We start from the raw sequence: 6,863 nt of genomic DNA, 5'->3' as shown, positions 1-6,863 counted from the left end.
TGACATGGTTTCTATTAATGTTATTGAGCTATCTTATCATCCTGAACATTGATTCTTGTGTTTTTTCATGTACAAAATAAGATCCTTTAGCTTTTTCCTTTGAATATTGTTTTAAAATTATTGAGAAAGTCCTCTAGGTGCACATTCAGTAGCTAAGGTGATTAAGCACAAATTTGACTCCTAAACACACTAAAAAGAATTTGTCTAAAATTTTAAATTTTGTGAGCCAAGTCTATTAAGTTTAGGAATTATCCCTATTCCTGATTTTCTGAATTTTAATAAAAATACACAACATCATTTAACATGTGCTTCTACTGTGATAAACTTTTTCTATTTTAGTTTACTGTGATCATGATATTTATAGATATTTCTAATATCGAAATTTATTGTCATTTCCTTGAGAAATATTACTTGTTCATGATGAAGTATATATTTTTAATGCACTGTTGGTTGAATTCATAATACAAAACTCAGTTATAATTAGCCTGAAATACTTTAATTCTATCTTAATTAAAATGATTGATTTCAATTACACGTCTCAAGTTAGAAAGACTAAAAATACATATGGCTACAAGTGACTTAAACAATGTTAAGTTGTTAGTTAGCTTTATACTGAATTTGAAAGAATAAGAAAGAATGTTGTGTAATGTGTACCATAAAAATATAAGCTAAGTATTCAAGTGTTAAAAATGAGTTTTTGGGTTTTCAAGATGATGGCCTAGAGGGTGGTTGCATTTCATGTTGCTCCAGGACTCAGGATTCAAAAGAGGAGATATTGAGAGACTTGGGACCAATTCAAAGCAGCCGGGTGAGTCTCTCCCGTTGGGGAGGCGTCCCGGATGGGGCGGTAGTCCCGGAAGGCAGGGAACTTTGTGAAGTAGACCTGCCCGCGAGACACCCCTCCCCCCGCTGGAGCAGTGAACTCAGACAACTGGGAGCGTCGTAGAGGAGGCCGCTCAGCACAGCGCTGGGACTCGGAGCAACCACTGGGGCTCCGGTGGCTGCCCAGGGGAGGAGCGGCGAGGAGAGCGGTGGGGACTCAGAACACCGGGGCCTGCCCTGAGGAGGAGGAGGAGGAGCGTGGCCGCTTGGATTTGGAGTGACTCTACCAGAGCTGCAGGCGATTGCCAGAGGAGAAGCCACGCGGTGAGCTGTTTGGACTCAGAGCGACGCTTCTGAACCCCGGGGCCTGCCCTGAGGAGGAGGAGGAACAACGTGGCCTCTTGGATTCGGAGTGACTGCACCAGAGCTACAGGAGGTTGCCAGAGGAGGAGCGGCGCGGTGAGCTGTTTGGACTCAGAACACTTCTGAACACCGGGGCCTGCCCTGAGGAGCAGGAGGAGGAGGAGCGCTACGGGTCGTTTGGACTCGCAGTGACTGCATTAGAGCTCCAGGCGGCTGCTCAGAGGAGGAGGCGACTGGTGAGTTGTTTGGACTTAAAGCGACCGCTCCTGAACACAGGGGGGCTGCCTGGAGAAGGAGTGCAGTGGGTTGTTTGATCTCGAGTGGCCACACCAGAGCTCCAGGCAGGTGCCCAGAGGAGGCGTGCAGCGGGTCACATGGATTCAGAACCACTCAGAGTGACCGCTCCTGAACACCCGGGGGGTTACCAGGAGGAGGAGGAGGAACGGGGAGGGTCATTTTGACTCGGAGTGATTGATTGCCCAGGGCTACAGGTGGTTGGTGGGAGGAGGCATGCAGTGAGTTGCTTGGACTCCTAGTGACCCCACCGGAATACTGGGCGGCTGTCTGGAGGAAGAGGCCTGTGGCGGGTCTCTGGGACTCAGAGCGATTGTACGGGGCACCAGGTGTCTGCTCAGAGGAGGGGCTGCATAGCCAGGCAATTAGGTGCAGAGCAGGGTCCCAGGATCTAGGAGGATTCTTGGTGGAAGAGCCGCACAGAGACAAGCTTAGGGGCGGAGCGAAGGTTCCAGGACTGCGGGCAGATTCTCCGAGGAGGGGCAGCCTAAGGAGATTCATCTGCGAAGGGTGAGGCTCCCAGGCCCAGGAGGTAGGGCTGGGCCCCTGGGAACTTTGCAGAGGAAGGCAGCCCAGCCCAGGCGGTAGCTGTAAATTGAGGGGAACCTCTAGGAGGGAACTGACCAGCAAGACCTCCCCACCGGGTGAGTCTTCCCTGCCGGGTGAGGTTTCCCCACAAGGACGGTAAAACCAGAGACTCAGGCCCAAACAGGCCTTGCCTCAGCCCACAGCCAAGTTCCCCTTTGGATGACCATTGGTCAAAAAGTGGAGGCACCTCTGCCCACTAGCAGGGATTATACCCCACCTGAAGGCCACCACTCCTAGAGAGGCAGCTTCCTTGTGGAGCACCGCATTATCAACTTCCTCCGTGACTTCAGCCTACTGAAGGCTAAGGGGGGATATATATAGAAATCTTCAGGGACATTGTAAGTCAATAGAGGAAATCTGCAATATCTCAGTGGTCCACTGATACCTGAACAATATGAGAAAACAAGGAAAGAAAATGCCCCAAACAAATCTAGATGTTACATCAATAAAACCCAATGACAGCATGGAAGAAGAAATGACAGAAAAGGAGTTCAGAATGTACATAATTAAAATGATCAGAGAAGCAAACGATGAGATGAAAGAGCAAATGCATGCACTGAATGATGAGATGAAAGAGCAAATGCAAGCATTGAATGATCGCAGCAATCGACAATTAAAAGAGCAAATACAGGAAGCAAAAGATCATTTCAATAAAGAGATAGAGATATTGAAAAAAACCAAACAGAAATCCTTGACATGAAGGAAACAATAAACCAAAATCCATAGAAAGCATATCCAGTAGCATAGAACACCTGGAAGACAGAACCTCAGACATTGAAGAGAAAATATTTAACCTTGAAAGCAAAGTTGACCAAAAAGAGAAGATGGTAAGAAATCATGAACAGAATCTACAAGAACTATGGGATATCATGAAAAGGCCAAATTTAAGAATTATTGGGATTGAGGAAGGCCTAGAGAAACAAACCAAAGGAATGAACAATCTATTCAAAGAAATAATACCAGAAAATTTCCCAAATCTGAAGAATGAAATGGAAAATCAAGTTCAAGAGGCTTATAGGACTCCAAATACACAAAATTACAACAGACCCACACCAAGGCACATTATAATGAAAATACCTAACATACAAAATAAAGACAGAATTTTAAAGGCTGTGAGAGAAAAGAACCAAATTACATTCAGGGGGAAACCAATACGGATATCAGTAGATTTTTCAATCCAGACCCTAAAAGCTAGAAGGGCCTGGAACAACATTTTTCAAGCCCTGAAAGAAAATGGATGCCAACCAAGAATCTTATACCCAGCAAAACTTACCTTCAAATTTGACGATGAAATAAAATCCTTCCATGATAAACAAAAGCTAAAAGAATTTAGAAAAAGAAAGCCAGCATTACAGAACATTCTCAGCAAAATATTCCATGAGGAAGAGATGAAAAACAAAGAAGCAAATCAGCAAAGGGAGGAATTATCCTAAAGGAATTGTCAAATAAAGAAGGAACCAAGTTGTGTCAAACAAATAAATAAATAAAATTTAAAAAATGAACCAAACCATCGGGAAACCAAATCATATCTCAATAATAACCCTGAATGTTAATGGCCTGAATTCATCAATCAAAAGACACAGACTGGCAGATTGGATTAAAAAGAAAGATCCAACAATATGTTGCCTACAAGAGACTCACCTCATAGAAAAAGATACCCATAGACTAAAGGTGAAAGGATGGGGAAAGCGTACCATGCACATGGACACAGCAAAAAAGCTGGAGTATCCATCCTCATTTCTGATAATGTGGACTTCAAGCCAAAGTTAGTCAGAAGGGATAAAGAAGGACATTTCATACTGCTTAAGGGAAGCATAAATTAGCAAGATATAACAATCATAAACATCTATGCCCCAAACAGTGGCTAATCCATGTATGTCAAACAAATCCTTCTCAATTTCAGAAACCAAATAGACCATAACACAATAATACTAGGTGATTTTAACATGCCTCTCTCACCACTGGACAGATCTTCCAGACAAAAATTGAACAAAGAAACCATAGATCTCAATAACACAATCAATAATTTAGACTTAACGGACATTTATAGAATATACCATCCAACCAAGAGCGAAAACACTTTCTTCTCAGCAGTACATGGATCCTTCTCTAAAATAGACCATATATTATGCCACAAAGCTAATGTTAGCAAATACAAGAAGATAGAGACACTACCATGTATTCTATCAGATCATAATGGGTTGAAGTTAGAAATAAATGAAAGAGTAAAACACAAAAATTATCCCAAAATCTGGAGATTAAACAATATGCTATTATATGATGAATGGATAACAGAAGATATTAGAAAGGAAATTAAAAAATTTCTAGAGGTAAATGAGAACAAAGAAACATCATATCAAAATCTCTGGGACAGTATGAAAGCAGTACTTAGAGAGAAATTTATTTCATGGAGCGCATTTAATGAAAGAAGTAAAACTCAACAAATAAATGACCTAACACTACAGCTCAAAGCCCTAGAAAAAGAAGAGCAGACCAGCACCAAAAGTAGTAGAAGACAGGAAATAGTTAAAATCAGAGCTGAAATCAATGAAATTGAAACAAAAGAAACAATACGAAAAATTGACAAAATAAATAGTTGGTTCTTTGAAAAAATAAACAAAATTGATAAACCTTTAGCCACACTAACAAAGAGAAGACGAGAGAAAACCCAAATCACTAAAATTCAGAATGAACAAGGAAATATCACAACAGACAGGACTGAAATACAAAACATAATTAGAAGCTATTTTGAAAATCTATACTCCAACAAAATAGAAAATTTCAAAGACATCAACAGGTTTCTAGAGACATATGAATTGCCTAAACTGAACCAGGAGGACATAAACAATTTAAATAGACCAATTTCAAGTACTGAAATAGAAGAAGTCATCAAAAGCCTACCAACAAAGAAAAGTCCAGGACCAGATGGGTTCTCAGCCGAGTTCTACAAAACCTTTAAAGACGAGCTCATTCCAATACTCCTCAAAGTATTCCATAAAATAGAAGAGGAGGGAACCCTCCCAAACTCATTCTATGAAGCCAATATCACCCTGATACCTAAACTAGACCGAGACTCATCAAGGAAAGAAAATTTCCGACCAATATCCTTAATGAACATCGACGCAAAAATTCTCAACAAAATTTTAGCAAATCGCATACAAAAACATATTAAAAAGATTGTGCACCATGATCAAGTGGGTTTCATCCCAGGGATGCAAGGTTGGTTCAACATCAGGAAATCAATAAATGTCATTCACCATATCAATAGACTTAAAGTCAAGAATCACATGATTATTTCAATAGATGCAGAAAAAGCATTTGATAAAATACAGCACCCCTTCATGCTCAAAATACTAGAAAAAATAGGGATAGTGGGAACATTCCTTAACATTGTAAAGGCCATTTATGCTAAGCCCATGGCTAATATCATTCTAAATGGTAAAAAACTGAAAGCATTCCCCCTAAAAACTGGAACAAGGCAGGGATGCCCTCTTTCACCACTTCTATTCAACATCGTTCTTGAGACTCTAGCCAGAGCAATTAGACAAACCAAAGAGATTAAAGGGATACGAATTGGAAAAGAAGAACTCAAACTATCCCTGTTCGCTGATGACATGATTATATATTTAGAGGAACCTGGAAATTCCACCAGAAAACTCTTAGAACTCATAAGTGAATACAGTAAAGTAGCAGGTTACAAGATCAATGCTCATAAATCCAACGCATTTTTATACATAAGTGATGAATCTTCAGAAAGAGAAATTAGGAAAACTACCCCATTCCCAATAGCCTCGAAAAAAATAAAATACTTGGGAATCAATCTCACAAAAGAGGTGAAAGACCTCTACAATGAGAACTATACAACATTAAAGAAAGAAATTAAAGAACACCTTAGAAGATGGAAAGATCTTCCATGTTCTTGGATAGGAAGAATTAATATTGTCAAAATGGCCATACTACCTAAAGTGCTATACAAATTCAATGCAATTCCAATTACAATCCCAATGACGTACCTTACAGAAATAGAGCAAGCAATTATGAAATTCATCTGGAACAATAAGAAACCCAGAATAGCTAAAGCAATCCTTAGCAGGAAGAGTGAAACAGGGGGTATCACAATACCAGATCTTCAACTCTACCATAAAGCAATAGTAACAAAAACGGCACGGTATTGGTACCATAATAGGAAGGTAGATCAATGGTACAGAATAGAGGACATGGACACAAACCCAAGTAAATACAATTTTCTCATACTAGACAAAGGGGCCAAAAGTATGCAATGGAGAAAAGATAGCCTCTTCAACAAATGGTGCTGGGAGAATTGGAAATCCATATGCAACAGAATGAAACTAAACCCATATCTCTCACCCTGCACAAAACTCAACTCAAAATGGATTAAGGACCTCGGAATCAGACCAGAGACCCTGTAGATTATAGAAGAAAAAGTAGGTCCAGATCTTCAACATGTCGGCTTAGGACCAGACTTCCTCAACAGGACTCCCATAGCACAAGAAATAAAAGCAAGAATCAATAACTGGGATAGAATCAAACTAAAAAGCTGTCTCTCAGCAAAGGAAACTATCAGCAATGCGAAGAAAGTGCCTACAGAGTGGGAGAATATCTTTGCCAATCATACTTCAGATAGAGCACTAATCTCCAGAATCTATAAAGAACTCAAAAAACTCTACTCCAAGAATTCAAATAATCCAGTGGACAAATGGGCTAAGGAAATGAATAGACACTTCACAGAAGAAGATCTACAAGCAATCAACAAACATATGGAAAAATGTTCAACA

This window comes from Sciurus vulgaris (genome assembly GCF_902686455.1).
Source record: "Sciurus vulgaris genome assembly, chromosome: 13".
In the NCBI taxonomy this organism is placed as follows: Eukaryota; Metazoa; Chordata; class Mammalia; order Rodentia; family Sciuridae; genus Sciurus; species Sciurus vulgaris.
The sequence above is the reverse complement of the archived record's forward strand: the minus strand, read 5'-3'. Positions refer to the sequence as shown.